The sequence below is a fragment of the Phascolarctos cinereus genome, unplaced genomic scaffold (genome assembly GCF_003287225.1).
Source record: "Phascolarctos cinereus isolate Bilbo 61053 unplaced genomic scaffold, phaCin_HiC Scaffold_4;HRSCAF=312, whole genome shotgun sequence".
In the NCBI taxonomy this organism is placed as follows: domain Eukaryota; kingdom Metazoa; phylum Chordata; class Mammalia; order Diprotodontia; family Phascolarctidae; genus Phascolarctos; species Phascolarctos cinereus.
The window spans coordinates 556,797,526-556,817,055 of NW_027555847.1; the positions used below are offsets into that span (position 1 = coordinate 556,797,526).

The following is a 19,530-nucleotide window of genomic DNA, read 5'->3' on the forward strand; positions in this document are numbered from 1 at the left end:
CAATTATTTGACTTCTAAACTCTCTGTTAAGGTAGGGGTCTGCTTCCAGTGTGGTGAATGTACTGTCCCAAGCTTCAGGGGTTTTGTGCAACGGTTTTCAGAGATACTTCTAGGGACCTGTAAATTTTCTGTTCTTCCAAAGTGGTACGATAAAAGGCGAGGTGTTTACTCCTGGTTTGTGAGTGACCACAAGCACTCTTTTCTGCCTTGTTACTGTGAAGAGGATTCTCTTTTCACCACCACTACAAGTTCCACCACGCCAGCACTCCTCTTCACCCCAGGACTGCAACCCAGAACTGTGACCCAGATCCAAGCACAGGCAAAGCAAGAGATTCCTACCTCAGCACAAGCAAAGAGATCCCTATAATCCCTCTTTGATCAGCCATTGGATTCCCCCTCCATCCATGGGCCGAAAACTCTGGAAGCAGCCACTGCCCCAGGGCTGCGCCAAGATTAGGGACCAAGCTTCTCTCTCACTGTGGTCACAGACCTTTCCTACTGACCTTCTAAGTTGTCTTTGGTGTCTGTGGGTTGAGAAGTCTGGAAAGCACCACAGTTGCTTGTGATTCAGTCCCCTTGAGGCCTGCTTCAAATTTTCTGAGGCCTAGTCTTTGCCTGTGTGCCCATGCTGAACTGTGCTCCTCTTCTAGCCTGGCGCAATAGACCTTTCCAGTCAACCATCCACGTTGTCTTGGGTTGGAAATTTGTTTCACTCTTTTTGTGGGTTCTGCTGCTTTAGAATTTGTTTAGAGCCATTTTTTTACAGGTATTTGGAGGGATTTGATGGAGAGCTCAAGCAAGTCACAGCTTTTACTCTGCCATCTTGGCTCTGTCCCCTTCTAGTTCTAAATCTGTTATTCTATATTCCTATGATATATTTATATGTCAATCTCCAATTTAGAAATGGTTTACATTCTAAAAGTTATTTTGCAGGTAGGGTATTTGAGGTCATAACACCTTTTCCCCATAGAAATAATATTCCCCCAAACTCAGCCCCCCAGCCCTTTCTTCTTGACTTTTCATCATCTGAACCCACATACCTCAGATGTGCTCCCTCCTCATATGTATCTTAGAATTTTTATCTTCATAAAAGCTCAGGGTACTGCCTCCTACAGGAATTGTAACTTGATTCAACAACTTAGTTGTTGGTTGCCTCTCCCTTTTCATATTCTAATGTTTACATATCTGTGTGTATGGTAGACCATCTTGTGACTTCTCCATCTTCCTTCAAGTTCCAGCTAAAATCCCACCTTCAATAGGAAGCCTTTCCTTATCCCCCTTAATTCTAGTGGCTTCCTTCCATTGATTATTTTCAATTTATCCTATATATATATATATCTTGTAGACATGTAGTTATTTGCACATTGTCCCCTCCCCTCTTTCCTCTATCATTCAAACTCAGCTCATTGAAAGAAGGAACTGCGTATTGTCTTTGTATTCTTCTGGCACATAGTAAATGTTTAATATATGCTTATCGACTGACATGCCAGATCATCCTTTAAGAAATAAGGTTTTGGGGGAAAGGGACTGTTTTTCTGTTTTTATCTTTGTATATCCATAACCTACTGCAGTGCCTTTCACATAGTAGGTGCCTTGTAAATGTCTGTTGTGATAATTGAATACTCTAAATGGGAACTGTGTTCCCATCTGGCCACAGAAGCCCAGTGAAGCTAGACTCAGAATTTTCTACTTATGAAATGTGTTTCTCCTGAATTAATGAAAAAAAATTCAAATTTTAATAGTGAGGCCGTGTGATGATAGAGGTCAAACCATTGCCAAATGTAAGAGCTCATGTGATATCATTGCTTATGACAGCTACTTGTTATTTAGTTCTTACACTACTAAAATAGTTTCTGAACTTCTCTGTAGTCTCTGTCTCTGTTTCTCTTTTTGTCTCTCTGTCTCTTTCTCTGTTTATCTTTCTGAATTTCTGTCTCTGTCGGTCTTGCTGTCAATCTGTCTCTCTTTTTCGAGAGAGTTTTCCTAAAGAAAAAGACATCTAATAATTAACTTTAAGGTCTAAATATGTTTTGTACTACTGACATTAACATGAGTTCTAATATCAATACAACCTTGATCTTATCAGGGACTTTTATAACAGTGATGGAAATACATTTTCCTGGACTTTCATAATTTCTGGAAGAGACACACCTTTGTTTCTTTTCTTTGCTCTTATTTCACCTGGCCTAGATAACAGCCATCCCAAATTGTCCTCTTCAGCAGGGAGTGAATAATGAATGTTCAAAAGATGTTACCAGTATAATCTGAGCTACTTGATTAGGACCTGAAGTATCTTATATCAATTTTCATGCCTGGTTGTGACTGACTGGGGTTGAATGATACTATTTCATCACCCTTATTCAGCTAGAAGATGTTGTATAGTGAAGTAGAAGGAAAGCTGGGCTTGAAATCAGAAGGCATGGGTTCAAATCCTGTCATTGAATATTACTGGTTTTATAACATTGGGCAAGTCATCTAAACTCTGATTCTTGGTTTACTCATAAATGAAATGGGAACAATAAAATTATAATACCTATCTCATAGGTTTGTTGTAAAGAAAGTGTTCTGTAAGCTTTAAAACATTTCACAAATATGGGTTGTTATTTTCAGTATACATAATCTGCAGTCTATTAAAAGATCATACATTTAGAGATGGGAGAAAATATAGCTGTCATTTAGTGTAGTCTTGCCATTATATAGATGGAAGAATGGAGACCTTGAGAATAGAAGTCATTTATTTAAGCTACACAGAAAACAGAGCTAAAATCCAGATCCAGGACCTCTGACTCCTAGCGTTCTTTCCGTAATACTACAGTTACAGAAGGGGAGCAAAATGAGTTACATGCATTGCTAATGTGTATTTTCGTAACTATGTTTTTTGTTCTCTGTATTTTGAAGATTTCTCTTCTAGAGGTAACAAGATGTAACAGCGGACAGAGAGCTGGGGCTGGAGTCAGGAAAACCTTAGCTCAGATTTGGCCTCAAATGCTTTACTAGCTGTGTGACCTTGGAGAAGTCATTCAATCTCTTCCTCAATTTCCTCAACTATAAAATAAAGATAGTAATAGCACCTACCTCCCAGGGTATTTGTGAGAACCAAATGCAGTAATATATGGTAAAGGCTTTGCAGACTTTGAAGTGTCATATACATGCTACCATCATCATTATCATCATTATACTAAATAATCAAATTACTGAGTTGATACCTCAGAAGGTACAGAGTTGATGCTGTCTGATGAGATTCTTGACAGGCTTTTCATGTGTCCTCAACAAGTCTCTGGTGTTAGGTGTTAGGGGTTAGCTTGAGTCTGAAGGTGAGGCTGGAAAGCAGAAAAGTAGGCTCTGAATTAGACTGAGATCCAAAGACAAACAGTACTTCAACTATTTGGTTTATTGCTAGCCCTGGCTAAGTGATTTATAGGGCCTTTCTATCCTGCCCACAGGTCATCAGAATTTATAAAGGACCCTGTTAGTTGTAAAACAAAGTTTTCATAAATTGCACGTTGAAGAAAGTGTAATTTCTCTCCATCCCCCTGCTTCTGCTGGTGTCAGGGAGCACAGCTGGTGAGTTACACCAAGACAGCTCATCCGGAAGGGACCTAAAAGGATGTGGGATGCTACTTTTTTTTTTTGGTTTGTTTGCACTTAGTGTAGGAAGGTTTTCTAAGTTCTTAATTGAACAGTTGACCTTATGATGAGGCTGGTCAAAACTACAGCTAAATGTCATCTAAATGACTTTCCCAGCCTCTGAATTTGCATGTGAAGCAAGAGCAGCCCTAGGCAAAACTAAGAAGTAGACTGCTGTTCTTGAGCTCCTTTGTCACTCCCCCATCCCACCTAGGGTGTTGAAGCTCCTTCCATCTTCTTTTCTCATCAAAACTTAATCTCTTAAACTCCTACGTCTTAGATACACTGAGAGACCTTAATATATTATTTCTGCTAGCATTTTGCTTTGTTGTGTTTTGTTTTGGTTGGTGTTTTTTTTTTTTTGCTTTACAAGGAGCTGGAAGCTCATCTTCAGGAAGTCTCTGTCTCTGTCTCTGTTTCTTCCTCTGACTTTCTCTCTCTTTGCCAAAAGCAGAGCCTGCTAAAAATTTCTTGGATTGCCTTAATGATGCTTTTATCCTCCATTCCTCCCATTAGAATGTAAACTCCTTGATAGTAGGGATTATTTCATTCTTTGTCTTTGTATTTTTAACACTGAGCACAGTGCACAGAACACTGTAAAAGCTTAATAAGTATTTGTTGATTGATTGATTGATTAATCAATTGATTAAAAAAAAAGAAGAGGAACCAACAAAGGCATGTGCTATTATGGATCTGATTTTCACCAAAACAAAGAGGAACTGATTGTTGGAGGGGTATTTGTGATAGAGAAGGAAGAGGAAATTTGGGAATAGTCTGTTATGTGTGCTGGATTTGGGGAGAACAGATTTCATTCAGAGAGGATGGATAGGATTTCATGCACCAAAATTCTGTGAGGGAAGTTAGGCCAAGAAGGATGGGAAATTCTCAAGAATGAAAATCTGAATTTACTAGGAGATTTTTTTTTAATAAGGACAAAGGGGAGTTGTCTAAAGAGACTGCTATAAATGAACAGAGAATTCATCAACTCACATTTTTAAATGTATAAAAGATGGAAGCAAAGGCAGCTAATGAAAGATGAATATTAAAGCATGACACAGTGTTGTAAAAAGAGTAACAAGAGTGCTAACGGTGAGAATGAGCTGAGGCTAATGAGGAGAACTAAGGCTATAGCTAATGGGTGCTTTTGGGCTGTGGTAGGGAAAAGAGAATGAACAAAGGATGGAGAGAACTACTGTTTTGGGATGAATGGGACAATGATAACCAACAATGGAAGACGAAATAGAGCTACTGAACCTTCCTTTTATATTTCTCTACCAAAAGAATGATTTTTGGACTGAAAAGGACAAAGTCAAAATAGCTAACAGGGACTTGATCCATCGCCAAGATCACTAAGGAGATAATAAGAGAACATTTAGTTGACTCTGATTAGTTTAAGTCCTTTGACTCATGAAATCACATCTTTTGACATAGAAGGAATAGACAACTGTGATTTCTGAGCTACTGTTAGCCAACTTTGAAAGACTGAGGAGAACTGGAGGAATAAAAGTGGATTAGGAAAGGGCAAATATCTCAATATTCAAAAAAAGGAAAAGAATGGATCCTGCATCCTAAAGGCCAATGAGCTGTATTTCCATTCCTGGCAAAATTCTGGAATGTGTCATTAGAAGGATGGTTACTGAACATCTAGAAAAGGAAGCAGTGGTCATAAAGAGACAGTACAATTCTTTTAAGAAGAGTTCATGGCAGACTAACTTTATTTCCTTTTATGATAGGCTTACTAAAATCTCTCAGTCTATTCTTATGGACAGGTTGAGGAGGTATGAACTAGCTGAGAGTACAGTTAGGTAGATTTAGAACTGGTTATATGGCCATACCCAAAGAACTGGTTTGATATTTACAGATAGAAGTCTTTGGTGAAGTGCCCCAGAGACGAATTCCTGGACCTGTGCTATTTACTACTTTTGTCACTGACTTCCATAGGAATATAGACATTATGATCATCAGCTAAGCAGACAATACAAAGTTGGAGGATTGCCTGATACACTGGGTAACAAAGTCAGTATTTTGATAGCCTAGAACATTAGGTCAATTCTATTGAGATTCAATAGGGAGAGATGAAAATTCTTATACTTGGAAATCAACTTATAAAATAGGGGTATAGCTAGAGAGTAGTTTATCTGGAAAAGATCTGGAGGTTTTTAATGGACTGAAAACTCAGTTACAAATAAATAGTATAATTTACATCTAGGAAAGCTAATACAGCCTTAGAATGCTTTATGAGAGGCATCATGTCCAGTCAGGGAGGTGATAGGTCCATTGTATTCTTGCTGATCATACTATACTTGGAGTGTGGTTTTCAATTTTGAACACCACATTTTAGAAGGACCCTGATGTGTCCAGAAGGTAACAATGCTGGTAAAGAGCCTTGAGATGAAGCCATAAAAGTATGGAGTGAAGCACCTACAGCCTTTATCTTAAAGAAGAGGAGATATCAGGGTGCCGTGTGATAACAGCCTTTGAGTGTTTGAATGCTTATGGTGGAGGAGATGGATTAAATTTGTTCTCTTCAGTGCCAGTGGCCAGAACTAGGAATGCTGGGTGGAAGTTGTAAAGAGGCAAATTAGATTTGATATAAAGAAAAAAGTTCCCTAATAAATAAATATCCCCAAATAGAATAGGAGTTGTGAGTTCCCCTTCAAATGAGGTCTTCTAATGTAAGTTGTGACCACTTAATGAGTCTCTTGTACCAGTTCTTATCTGGGCATAGGCTAGAACCTTTTAACCTTGGAATTCTGAGAACTTTTCAATCAAATGAAGGAATCTCAAATTGTATAGTTTCAGGTACAGCCATGAAGCTAGAACTAGAAGGTGCTCTCAGAAGCCATTTAGTTTAATCCTGTAACTGAGGGCCATGAAAGTTAAACTAATTGCCTAAGGTGAAGGTCATAAACAGAAGAGGCAGGGTTTGATCCCAGGTATTCTGGCTGTTTACATTACACCATGCTGCTTCCTTTTGAAAAGGTCATATGGTGGACAGAGGTGACTTCCTCAGCACGCCAGGCCTATATCAATGGCATGGCCACTTGTACTGCCTAAACTAAGTGTCTGACCAGGGACTGGTTTTGGATTTCAGTATCCTCCCTATTTGCATATTCCTCATGTAAATTGAGCAACATGGCCTTTTTATACCACCTTTGTAGCAGTATGCCCAGCTGCTTTTCTTTCCTGTGGATGGTGAAGTGTTTGTCCTCTCAAAGTTTCCTCACGGAACCATCCTGTTCATGTTACTTGTGCCACTATATGCCTGTGTGTAAGCCTGTCATTTTATCTCCCTCCCCTGGAATGGTTACTCAGCTCTAGATTGGAGATTGTAGTAATCTTTCATTGAAATAAAATACCCACCCACTGTGTGCATGTGCCTATCTGAGATGTCCCCCTTTGAACTCCAGAAGAGCCTTCTGCTTCTGCTTCTCTGTGGGCCAGCCAGGTAGGTCAGAGCTTGCAAGAGATTATGTTGCAAAGGCACATCGTTTCCCCCGGATGGCCACTGGCTCTCCTAATTGCAGTCTGAAGTGCAAAGGAAACACACCCAGCAGGGCTGTGGAGTGTGGGTGAACATGTAAGGTGAACACCTTGGAGACATCCGGCTCTGATGAAGTTCAGGTTCAGCTTTCCTCCTTCCGACTGATGAAGTTCCCTGACAAAGCCCGGAGGAATTTTCTTGCCACCAGAGGTGTTTATAACCTCTAATTTGCTCACCCCTCCTAAGTTTTTTGGCAGACTGCCACCGAGCTTACTGTACACTCCGAGCCCCAGAAAGGTGGGGCTCATCTCCCAGCTTGCCCTGGCAAACAAGGGACAACCATTCCTTCCCACACAGCTGCCCTGGATGTTTGCATGTTGTCCACCCAGAAAGCCAATCAGGGAACAGAAAGGTGGTCACTGTTGCAGTAAGTAAATGAAAGGGATTGCTTAGATTCATCTGGGGGCAGCTGGCCCAGCTCATCTGAGCAGCTCCTTGGAAGCTTAGTAATTTAAACACTGAGGAGTGCCTTGTGCTGTTGGGGAGAAAAGAAGGAAGGAGAATAGTCCTTAATGAAGAGTCCTTTTTTATATCTGTTTTGAGTTTGGTAAGGGCTCTCTTTTGGAAGAAAAGAATTTGACAAGTACTCGTGTAGTATTTGATACAACCTCAGGTTTGCTTCATGCACTAAAACAGGTTCTGACCTCATTTCCCAGAGGAGTTATAAATGAAAAAAAAAAGGGAGTACTAATTAGTGCCTCATTAAGTACTTACAGTGAAGTATGATAATTCTCCTGAAAAGATAATCTAGTCGATGAATAAAAAGCCAGACTCACCTTTAAAATAGCACTAGAATACAAAGTCATTTTAAATCAGACTTCTTTTTCATATTGGTGAAAAATTACAATGTTTTAATGGGTCTTATACATAACAGCACAAAGGGATCTTTCAGAACATGCTGATGTTAGAAAAGTTACCTATTTTGAAAGCTGTCTCATAGTCTGAGTTTTCACCTGAATGGTTCCAGACACCATTCCCCCCTTCCCCCTTCATGTTTTCAGGTGACAGTGCCAAGTGCTTTAAACACAAAATGCAGTCACTTTGTTTATGTACCTTATAGTAAACAAATTGAAGCCTGAGAGCTTCCTCTTTTGAGAGGGGGAATGTTCCCTCCTGTAGTTATTGTCTGGCTCCATTCCAATGGGTTTACCAGCCTGAAAAGGGAAAGTACCAGTGATGTGATTAAATTGAGAGAACCATATTGGAACCATGCTTAATTAAAACAGTGTGAAAACCTAATAAGAGACTTACGGAACCCAGGATTTTACCAGAATCCTCAGATAATTAAATTATTAGGCACCCAAAAAATGGGCATTAAAAAGAGGCACTGTGTAGTGGGAAGAATGCTGTATTTGGAGTCAGGTCTGCTCCTTATCATCTGTGTGACTATTGCTTCACACCCCTTCCCTTAAAATGATTACATTCTGGGACTTCTTCCACTGAGGTGAGGAGGGAACTCCTTTCTTATATCTGCGAAATAAAGGGGTTGGTGCCTGCCTGCTTTGGCAGCACATACATTAAAAAAGGTGGGGGAGGGGGTTGGATGTAATGATTTCCAAGGTTCCTTTTGGTTCCAAATCTTTTGTTTCCTAAGTCCTTTTGTGAACTTTTCCAAAGGCAGATTATCCCAGTTTGCAGGTTATCCAGCTACTTTTCCCTTTACTGTCAGCCTATGACTGTTCTCCCTCCCACCTCCTCCATAGGAAGAAGCATTTCTTTTTTTGTGCATCCCTTGACTAATTGCAATGAAGAAGGCGCCTAAGCAAACCATAGTCTGAAAAGTAGAGCTGCTACAAAATAGAAATCACATATGTGCAGAAGCCAGATAAAAGCTTTCTCTGAGGTGTTCTTGGTTTATGATTGTCCCTTTTTACTCTACCCCCTCCTTTTTAATTTTAATAATCATAAATTGACCACATCTTATTTTATACTAGAGTTTTATACTCTCTTGGCCCTTATTAAATCCTAATTCTGAGTTTTATGCTCTTTTGGTCATCAGTAAACCTTAATTCTGATTTGGACTCCATCACATGGTAAAGTACCAAATGCTTTAAATTGGAGGTCATCTTAATCTGTTTTCAAATACGGGGCTTTAAGTGCTACCATTGAGAATTTGGTTTGGTTATACTAAGTAAAAGGAAGGAAACAAGCACCTACTATGTGCCAAGCACTTATGAATAGGATATCATTTGATCTTCACAACAGTTCTAGGAGGTAGGTTCAAATCATTACCCCCACTTTACAGTTGAAGAAACTGAGACAGTTTAAATGACTTACCCAGAGTCATGCAGCCAACAAGTGTTGGGATTTGAACTCTTTCTGTATATGGGCCCACCTACCACCTAGCTGCTGTCTTCCAGCTTTAATATTGAGTTTTGATAAACTAATCTGAAAAAAAATAAAAAGGGAACTCTGCTTATCTGAAACAAGATGTGTATGTGTATATAGTTAAATACTTCTTTTTGTCATGAGAACACCCAGAGACCTGTCTGTGACTTGATGTTAGAATGTGTTTTTAGAAAGAAATTTTACAAGGTGATTGTTTTAAAAAGTAATTTTAGCATTCTTTTATGTAATCTGACATCTGGAAGTGAAAATGCTGAGTTTCATACCATTAAAATAGAAATATTTGTATTTTTATTGCTGCCTCTGACAATTAGCCGTCACTAGTGCTGTCCAGTGCTGTCAGGCCTTGTGTTCTGTTCTTAAAATTGATCTAATTTTTTGCACAAGCGTAAGTGTTATCCTGTCCTGATGGAATTATTGGTAAATTTTTGTGGGGATTTTTTGTTCAGGTTTAAAGTTTTTCTTTGTAAACATTTCTGCAGTTTCTGTTTTTCTTTGTTAATATGAGTGAGCATACCCTTGGATTTTCAGTATTTTATACTTCAAACATATCTGATTTCCAGATGTGCATAATCCCTCTACTGATACAATCCTTATCTTAGGAGTGGCCTCCACATACAAGCTGCTCTGGCAGAAAACATTTCACCATTTGGTGGGCACACTTCTTGTGATGAGCTTATCTGCTCTGAACTGGTCTGATCTCTAGACACCACACACAAGATGTCATGGACCTGGCCTCAAAGCCATTCTAACTTAGGAGGACTTAGGGGAATTTATGTTCTTCAGCATTGACTCCTAGAACATGGGGCATGTTCATGTCATGCCATGAGGTATGAAAGTGGGGTTTTGATGTAAGCAAAGTGTATTACATTGCTAAATAAATATGACTACTAGATAAAATCATGTTACAATTTAAAGGTCTGGTAACGACCTGGGGTCTTGAATTTGTTCTTATATAGCTTGTTTTCTCCTGTCACTCTACCAAATCCATTAAAAGAAGTATTAATGAACTAGATGAAAAATTGCTTACCTTGAGTTTTATAATTGAGCAAGTAGGTAATAGAGGAGTCCTGATAATAACAGTGATGATAATTGTTATTGTTATTATAAATAACTAGCATTATTTTACATAGCACTTTAAGGTTTATAAAGCTCTTTACATATTGATCTTCTTTACTTTTCATCTCTACAACTCTGACAGGAAGGTGCTATTATTACTCCCATTTTATAGATGAGAAAATTGTGGCTGAGAGCAGTTAAGCAGCCTTCCTGAATCACATATCTAAGTGTTTAAGGCAGGATTTTAACTTGGATTTTTTTGACTCTGTGTCTGGTACTTAACTGATATGCCATTTTTTGTTTGTTTAGTTTAATTATTAGTCATGTCTGACTCTTCATAACCCCTTGTGGGGTTTTTCTTGGCAAAGCTACTGGAGCAGGTTTGCCATTTCTTTCTCCAGCTCATTTGATAGATGAACTTGAGGCAAGCAGGGTTAAATGACTTGCCCAGGGTCCCCTAGCTAGTAGGTGTCTGAGGCCAGATTTGAACTCAGGTCCTCCTGATTCCAGGGCTGGTGCTCTATCACTGTACCATCTAGCTGCCCCCAATATACCACATAGAATATTAAATATTGATAAATACATACATATGTATACACATATGTGTATGAAGAGATATTTTTATGACTTCAGCAATAACTTGTTAGATTTTAAAATTGTGTTAGGACCCATTATTATTATCAAGATGTTTTACTGATTTATTACTCTTTTTTTTTTCTTTTTTCAGCCATGGTTGCAAAACTAATGCCATTTTTTCTTTCTCCTTTCTATAGTTTGTTTCATTTTACTTAAGAAGGCAGCTAGGTGCTTTCAAAAATGGCTTTAGATACTTACTGAGCAAGTCACTTAAGCACCACCTGACTCAGTTTCCTTATCAGAAAAAAGAGGATAATAATAGCACCTATTTTCCAAGGCTGTTATGAAGACAAAATGAGATGATATCTGTGAAGTGCTTTTCCAACCTTAAAGTGCTATGTAAACGTGAGCTATTTGATATATGGACTACATACAGAAAATATTTACAATTAATTCACAAAGTTTTATGGACTATTAATTAGACAAATAACTGAGTGACATTTATAGAGTTGCATTATTATGCCCAGCAATCACTGGTAACTGATGAACATTGACCTCTGTTCTGTTTGCCTGGCAACAAAAACAATATATGGCAAACTTTTATAATTATTTGGGCTAAAAGCTCGTGAAACTTGAATTATAACTTGTTTCTGGCATTTGGATTTTGGCAGAGAGATTTTTGCACAGTCAATAATCCTTCATTACTTATTCTTTCATGCCTTCACAGGTTTTGTGAATTCCTGAAACAAGGATTTGGCCTCCAGCTTTAGTAGGATAGAGTTTAATCTTATCTCAAGCCTTGTGGATGCCACTCCATCCTTTATTTCTGTTCTTTGCTGTTGTTCAGTCATGGCCAACTCTTCCTGACCCCATTTGAGGTTTTCTTGGCAAAGATACTGGAGTGGGTTTGCCATTTCCTTCTCCAGCTCATTTTACAGATGAGGAAACTGAGGCCAGCAGATTTAAGTGACTTGCGCAGGGTCACACAACTAGTAAGTGTTTGAGGCTGGATTTGAACTCAGGTCTTCCTGACTGCAGTTCTGGCACTCTATCCACTATGCCACTGAGCTGCCGACATTAATTAGATCTTTTAAAAAATTTGTTACATGGAATTATTTTACTTTAAAGCATTATTTTAAGAGGCTTCTTATGATTTATAATCACAAGTAATTATAGTGATTAATCATTCTTCTCCAGTAGGTCAGGAATCTCAGTTACATTGAGTGTGGAGACTCCTGCCTCTGATATGGGTCTCAGCTTGAGCTTAGTAGATGGTTTTGGAGAGTTGTTGCATTAGAAAAGTTCATCATCCTATAGCCACCTGATCATAAGCCTCCCTGAACTTCTCTATGATGGGCCTTAAATGACAGACATATAGGCTTTCCAGTTTGATGAAAGCTGTAAGAGAGCTATGTTCCTTTGGAATATCCTCAGAGAAACTGGGATCACTTTCCTACTCTGATGAGAGGGAAAGAGAAAGATGGGAAGAGAGAGAGGGAGAGAAAGAAAGAGAGAGAGAGAGTCAGAGTACAGCTAAAACCTGCAAGCTAAGTGTAATGAATTTTTTTTAGCTTTGTAATTCACTTTTTTCTTTTGTCGTTGTATTTTACAGACTTGGGCAGTCAATATTTATTGAATTTCCCTTCTGCCACTGCTTTCTACTCAAGCAGCGTCTGCCTGAAAAGACCTTCCAGGGAGAAAGAATTCACTGGTGATGCTCCCACTGTCTTCATCGAGATGAAAGCACATGGTACAGGTAACCCCCAGCCCTACCCCCACTCCAGCTCTGCTCCAGCTCTACGCTACATTGCCATTTTGTTATGATGACTTTGGTGTGCTAATGTAAAATCTTCCAGATGCACCGCATTGATATCAAACGTGGCTGGTAAAAATCAAGTGGAACTTATTCTGAGTGGTTAGATAGGAACGTGGCTGACAAGTCAGAGAAACAAAAGGTTTTTTTCCCTCTTTTCTCAGCAGTGCCTAATGTCTATATCCTGTGTGTTTGCAATAATAAAATTTTACTTCTTTGAAAAAGGGATGGGCGGAAGAATAGAGCCTATTACTAAAGAACATCAGTATTTGTTTATGCAACAGTGTAGTTTTGAAGTCTTTAGTCAGTGGCAGTTCATGGGACCTTGAAGGTAAGGGAGCAGCAATGCAAACAGATTTGTGATTGATCCTCAGACTCTGTTCCTCCTTGACCCTGCGCAGGTCTATGCTCAAGTCTAGAATTCTCTCCCTTCTCATTGCAGCCTAATAGAATCCTTTACTTCCTTCAAAGTGTAGTTTCAATATCAGAGGTATTTCCTAATCTACCCCTCACTGCAGTAATGAAGGTTTTCTTTGGAATTATTTTGTATCACTTTATATGTAGTTTGTATTTAATAATCTGTGTAGGTGTTTTCTTCTCCAGTAGAATGGAAAGTCTGATGGCAAAGATTGTTTCATTTTTCTCTTTGGGTTGAGCACAGTGCCTGGTTCATTGTTGGTGCTCAGTAAACATTTGCCCAATAGAACGGAACCTTCAGAGCATTTCAAATAAAAATAGAAGCAGACTTTTCATTTGGCATATTCTGTATTTATTTTCTAGTGTTTCTTTTGGGACTTTCAGGGTCTTGACTAGGTCTGCTGTCTACTATTTTCACCACTGTGCCCTTTAAAGCACCCAGATGGGTAGATGATGGAGTTATTGATCTGGTCACTGTGGTCAACCTTTGAGAAACTTCTTTGTACAGTTTCCAATGACAATTCAGACTTGGCCTGCTTGTCCAAGAACTCTGGCCATCCTTTCAACATTCTTAATGCTGATTTCTTACTATCCAAATAAACAGAACAGCCACAGAAAATTAAATTAATATATTACTTTAAGTCTCAAAATGGAGAAAATATAAAAGTTGAGGCTATCCTAGACTTATTTACTTTTCCATTTTTTACTGTATTTGTTATGAATTGTTGAATTTGGAGGCACACATTACTAATTAAAATCAATACAAAAATGTGAGGAAGAGAGACAAACATTCATAAGTATAAGACTAAAGTTCTGAGATCAAGATCTCAGTCAATCAATAAGCATTTATTAAGCACTTCCTATGCCAGGCACTGTGCTAAGAACTTGGGATACAAAGAAAGGCAAAAACATTCCCCACTTTCAAGGAACTCACAATCATAATGGGTGAGACAGCATTCAAATAACTATGTGCAAACAAGGCATAGACAGGATAAATTGTCTTCCTCTGTATCTCTGATTTCTTCTTCTTTTTCTTCTTCTCCTCCTCCTCCTCCTCTTCCTCCTCCTCTTCCTCTTCCTCCTCCTCCTTGTTCTTCCTCCTCTTCTTTTTCACTTTGACCTCTTTCATTGGTCTACAAAACTGCCTTTACCAATACAGATCAACAACTGTTCCTTAATTTATCAGTCCTAGCCTTCTCCCTGGGACACTGTGTGACTTGTCCAGGGTCACACAGCCAATGTGTCAGAGTCAGGACACTTTCTAATTCCAAGGCCTGACCTCTTACCTGTAATGCAGAGTTGTGTCTGACTCTATTATTACAGTATAATAGTTGTTCCTTAGCTTTCTCCTGACCCTGCTAAGGTAGTATTCATTGCAGGGATGAGTAGTACTTATAATCCTGACTGACACTTATGGAGCCAAGCAATGCCTGGGCTTCAACTGAAAGACCTGAGATTAAAATGAAACACCTCACTTTGACTTTGGGGTGCGGAGAGAGAGCCAGAGACACATACCTACAGAGCCAGAGAGCCAGAGAGAGAAACAGAGAGAAAGAGGAAGAGGGAGAAGGAAAGAGAGGAAGATGGGGGAGAGGGAGGGAGGGAGAGAGAAAGAGAGAGAGAGAGAGAGAGAGAGAGAGAGAGAGAGAGAGAGAGAGAGAGAGAGAGAGAGAGAGAGAGAGAGAGAGAGAGAGTTGGCTACTTAGCTCTTCAGAGTTGCCCATTGGATTTAGAAAAGTAAAGAAAATCTTAGGTAGGATAGGGTTAAGCCTTGAGTGCTACTTTCACGCCTTCTAAGAATATAGTTCTTTATAAAGGCAGTATATGAGAAGAATCATCATGTGGTAGAAAGAACATTTACTTTGGAGTCGGAGGACCCGGGTTCAAATGTTTCATCTGTTCCTTGGTAAAACATTTCTGGTCCTCATTTTCCTCATCTGTACAATGAGGGACATGGATTTAATAATGCCTAAAGTCCCTTCCACCTCTAATTCTATGATCCTATGAAGGAAGGGAAGAGGGAAAAAAAGGGAGAGGAAAAAAAGAGTATAGCTGCAGAGAGGAGGTGAAGTAAGAGGTGCAGAGTGCCACCAATACCATCATAGAGCTTTTGAATGTTATACACAGAAAAAGAATCCTTCAAGATTCTTTAATCCAGTCCCATCATTTTACTGATGAGAAAACTAAGAACCTGTGACATGATTGCACTACCTTAAGTCTAATGGTCACAATTTGCCTCAAATTTAGGATATTATATTTGTAATTGTTGTGGGTAAATCCTCTAAACACTAGTGGGTGATTTAATATTTGTTTGACAGTTCTGTCTCCTTATCTTGTACATTTGTTAACTAAATAAGCTTCCAATGATATCTTAGTGTCCAGAGATTATCTCATTTCTCTCAACATACCTAAATTACAGCTGAAGTTTGAGGGAGAAACAGACCCTGCTTCTGCAGTTTACATGCCATACATGTCATTCAACCTTCTATTTATGTGCATTTCCTAAGCCTGTCTGTCCCCCATAACTACTATGTACTGTCTTCTCATCTCTGCCATTCAGAATCCATAATTTTCTTCAAAACTAAACTCAAATGCCGCCTTCTCAATGAGGATTCCTCTTCCTTACAGCTGTGGAAGCTTCCTCCCTTGAAATTACCTTGTATTTATTGTGTATTTATTTTGAATATAATTATATTTACATGTAGTCATATCCTATGAAATGTAAACTCCTTGAGGGTAGGGATTTTTTCTTCTTGTCAGTCCTGAAGTGCTTAGCACAGTGCCTGGTACATAATAAGTATTTAATAAATATTTGATTGATTGATTGATTGATTGATTGAAGTCAGAGTCTGGTCCATAAATCTGTGAAGGACTATGCTCCCTGGATTTATGAAGCTAATGCCTGAACTCAGTGTGCAGTATTGGACCAGCTCTCTGCAGGGGGATCCTTTGTCTCCTCTAAGGCAGATCACTGGCCACCACTTAAAATTGCCAATGAACATTCTGTGTTAGTCTGTTTGATTTAGAATCTCCTTTAGCTGTGTAAGACCCAATTGAAAAGTGAAAAGGCAGTCAGCTGGGTATCTGGAATCATGGAGATCAACCATCGAATCCAGTAGTTTTCATTTCAACCATTCTGGGCTGGCTTCCTTGTAGGAGAGACTGAAAGAGAATATGAAGAAGGCTCTTATAGAGACCCTTTTGCATTCAAGGAAGTCATCATTCTTCTTCCTACCTACCCATATAAAAGAGAAAGCTGTGTAGTTACACCTCATTCATTCAGCTGACAATTATTAAGTTCCTGCTGTGTGTGGAACACTCTACTAGGTTTGGGGAGGGGATGGGGGAAGATAGATACAAAATTTTAAATGAGACACAGTCATATCCTTCATGAAACTTGCAACCTAAACCAGGAGTTGATAAATTCTTGTTTTAGGACCAAAAAAGCATTCTTAGCTAGCGGCTTCTACAAAAAAATGGGCAGAGGGTCTGGGATTTTGCTCTAGGCTTAGACCTTGCTGACCTCTGGTCTAAACTAATGGAGTTAGATCATATTTTGGTTGAAAAATGAGATAAAATGGTTAAATGGTTATCTGACATCATGATGGTCATTACAGATGGCATTTTAATATTTATATAATGCTTTCTGCACAACAGCCCTGTGAAGGAGGTATTGTAAGCATTGTAAACTCCATTTTACAGATGAGAAAACTGAGGATCAGATTGCTTAAATGCAGAGATCATAGATTTAGATCTTGAAGGGGTCTTTGAGGTCACTTCATCCAAGCCCCAACAAAAATTTGCCAAGGTCATACACAACTATAAGTGTCAGTTAGGATTTGAACTTGTGTTTCCTGACTACAAGTGTAACATTCTTGTCATGCTGCCATGTTGCCTGTACTCAGTTGTTTTAATTGAGGACTTTTTACCTTAATGAAGTTAGTCAAGGGGATCAGGATCGGGACTAGATCTGAAATTAAATTGTTAAAGGAAACTTCCAGATGAGGAAACTCTCTGTATATAGAGGCAGCTGGTGGCACAGTACATGGAATGCTGGGCCTAGAGTAAGGAAGACATGAGTTCAAATCTGGCCTCAGATACTCACTGACCATGTGACCCTGGGCAAGTCATTTAATCTCTCTGCCTCAGTTTTTTTCACCTGGAAAATGGGGATAATAATAACACCTACTTTATAGGGTTCTTGTTTAGAGCAAATGAAATAAGGTATTTAACATAGTGCCTGGCATGTAGTGGATGCTATATAAATGCTCATTCCCTTCTCTTCTCCCATATCAGTGACGATTGGTACCTTTTTTGCAATGTATAGTCTTAATTGCCTATACATTGAGAGGTTAAGTAACTTACCTGGAGTCACACAGCCATTATAGGTCAGAGGCAACACTTGAACTCAGGTCTTCTGATTTTCTGAGGCTAGTACCTCTCTATCCACTATATGTCATACTGCTTCGTAAAGTCAGTCAATCTAGTCCTAAATACAGAAGCTTCTTTAGCTTTGGCCTAAGGTTCAGCTCGAACTGAAAGCAACTGCATTTTTTTTTCCTTTGCATTAAAACGTTAACATTTTGATTCTTAATTTAAAAGCTATATGCCTTCATTATTCCTTTTAAGCAGAATTCTGTGACTTTCTAGGTCACAAATCATTCTTTTTTCCTAGGATCATTATAGAAATAGAAGATCAAAAGCACTTTTTTATACTTAAATTCCACTCATGTCTTTTATGTTACTATGGTGAAAATATCGCTTTTTGGACTCTTTTTTTCTTCTGACTAGCAACTCCCTCTTTCTCACCACTTTCCTCTCCTTACCTTTCTTCTGTTCATTCCCCTATGTTGCTTGGGGACACCTCCCAAGTTATGACACAATCTCAGTATTAGAAGGGACCTCAGAGACCAGCCAGACTTGTACCTGGGCAAGAAGCCTTTCCAACAATATGGGTGATACTTTGCTTCAAGGTCTTTAGTAAGGGGAAAATCCATTTACCTTCCAAGACAATCTTTTCCACTATGGTACAACTAATTGTTACAAAAATTTTCCTTCCGAAGCTGTATTTGCCTTTATGTAACTTGCCAGTCATTGCTTCACAATGTATCCTTTAATGTCAGGCGGGACAAGTCAGATCATCCTTGCAGATTATAGCCTCAAATACTGGCTCCTGCCTAGAACTTTCCTTTTCTTGGCTAAACTTCCTCATTTCCTTCAGCTGATTCTCATGTGACATAATTTTGAGGACTTCACCATTCTGATTGGCTCTCTTTGCACCTTCTTCAACTTATTTGTGTCTTTCTTATGGTGAGGTGCCCAGAACTGAATACAATACTACAGGTGTGGTCCAGCTGGGGCAGAGTGCATTGAAACAATCATCTCCCTAGGCCTGGACACTATGACTCTATTTACATAGCCTAATTTTGCATTGAGGGTCTTGGCTTCCATATGTAGGCATTTTGGTGTCTGAGTTGATTTGCATTATGAATTCATATTAAGCTTGTAGTCCAGTAAAACTCTAGATTAACATTCAGTCCAGTCCATTTTCCCCCTTGGTGGAGGGGGCATGAAATCATGTTTGGTGTTATTTGACAAGTCTGTTTCTCTAGCAAAGTGAAATTTTCATATTTGAAAACACTTCGATACATGTAACTCTTTCCATGAAGGCATAACCTTTATAAACTGTCTTGAAATGTATTTGAGTTTTAAAATAATTTGCCAGCTTAGGTATAAACCAGTTTACTCTTTGAAGGTTTTATACAAGATATAATTGACCCCTTCACTAATGCACACAGAGCCACAAAAAATCGTATAGGATAATGTAGAACATTTTATCACTTACATAGTAAAACATTATTGAAAGATGGTATCTAAAGCAACTTTGTTGGCCTCCTGCATTGACCTTAATAGGCAGAGAACTTCAGTGATTTTTTTTTCCCCTTGGATCCAGTTCTGCTTTATGTATTGACAAACTTCATTATTCAGAGCAAAGGGCATTGAGCACAGATTTTGAAAGGTAACCTGTCCACATGGCAGTTCCTATACTTGGTGTTGCTTTCCAAAGCCATGCGCATCTTACAATAGAGTCTTAGGGCTGGAAGTGACATTCTAGACAGAACCTTCTCATATCTCTTTAAGCCTGCTG

The 19,530-nt window shown here is 38.9% G+C and overlaps 1 protein-coding gene across 1 annotated transcript in view; it reads left to right on the top strand.

Moving 5' to 3' along the window:
- Positions 1 to 19,530, top strand: part of ATXN1 (ataxin 1) — a 524,441-nt gene that overhangs the window by 178,221 nt on the left and 326,690 nt on the right. The window contains 1 exon segment of the mRNA XM_020986797.2: positions 12,765 to 12,908. The gene's annotated coding sequence lies outside the window, so the exon portion shown is untranslated.